Genomic DNA, 1,483 nt, shown 5'->3' on the forward strand with positions numbered 1-1,483 from the left:
ACATCCATTTCTATTTAATGGGAAATAACTAACATTAACAAAAAAAAAATCATACCACAATTAAATAATGTATGTCTATCTCCTTTCTTAAATATCATTGTCAGCAAATTTTCAGAAAGTTGAGATGCTTAAAGTAGTTTTGTTGTAATTTCGAAATTTTACTTCAACAATGGGGACTGTGGAGTCATTAAGCTTCCTCATTATAATTAACTAAATTTACTAAAGTTACAGACAGGGGAGTGACATTTGTTGTCTGCACAGATTTTCACTGACATATTAGCCCTGTCAGACCCATAGCTAGCAAAGGGTGTCAGTGGGGGACCAAATTTTTCAAGGACAGCTAAAACAAGAATTTCAAGTCATCCAAATTTCAACCTTATATGCCTAAATTTAGGCCATATTGTGATTCAATTATATCCTATTTCCAAAAAAATTCAAAAAAATTCTGAGAGTTTTCACCATGCATAAAAACATACGGTATTGCTGTGGGTTTTATAGAATATATTTGAAAAGTTGTGATGCTTTTATTTCAATATAATTTATTTAAGAAATTTACAAATCCAGACAAATTTAATCTGCATACTTCAATTAATACATTGATCAATTGATTTAATTATGAAGTTAACAGCCTTCTTTGTGCTATTATTGGGGTCAATGGAGATTGGCAACTTCCTGCAGTGTAAAATAAAGTAGATTGATACTTAAGGCCTTGGTTAATTGTTAAATAACACAACAAATGAAATGATACCACAACAATGAAAATGAATTAAGAAATGTCACATATATTTCTAGCCTTTATTATCCAGCTCCCCTTTTATCTACAAACGCTTCCACAAAAAATGGCTTGGAATGGTAGCTTAATGTTTGTAATTGACTGTGTCTACAGTGGCTATTGAATCTGAAACATCAGTTTCAGAAATACACATATTTTAAATTATTTTGTTTAATTTGACAATGTACATGTATTTGAATTTATTTCTTTGATCAAAAAAATGATAAAGAAAACATCAACAAATAAAAAATATCAAATATAAACTGACAAAACCTGTTGCCAATATGTTTTGGCTGTAAACAAACAGTTTGAGGTTAGTTGATTTAATATGGTTAATCATTGTTACCTCCCTTGATAGAGGTTGAAAGCATCCTTACAAACTTCCACACTATTTCCTCATTGTAGTATGATATTTTAACATATTGTTACAATTTCAGCTGGTTCTTAGCCTGTTTTTCATACTTAATTAATGTTTCATAAAATAAGCTGTATTTCTGCTTTAACAATGATGAGTATATTTAAACATTAATCAAAGTGCACTATGTTAAGTTTTTGTCAATAAGGTGCACAATAAAGTAGAAGGTAGACACATTAAAATACTGTAACAATATTGTGTGTTTCTGAAAAATATAGGTGAGTAGTCTACATAGAAATGTTGACATCATTAATTTTTTGTTGACATGAGCTTTTCTTGAGTACAGCATTTACAAA

Source organism: Lottia gigantea (assembly GCF_000327385.1).
Source record: "Lottia gigantea unplaced genomic scaffold LOTGIsca_309, whole genome shotgun sequence".
NCBI lineage: Eukaryota > Metazoa > Mollusca > Gastropoda > Lottiidae > Lottia > Lottia gigantea.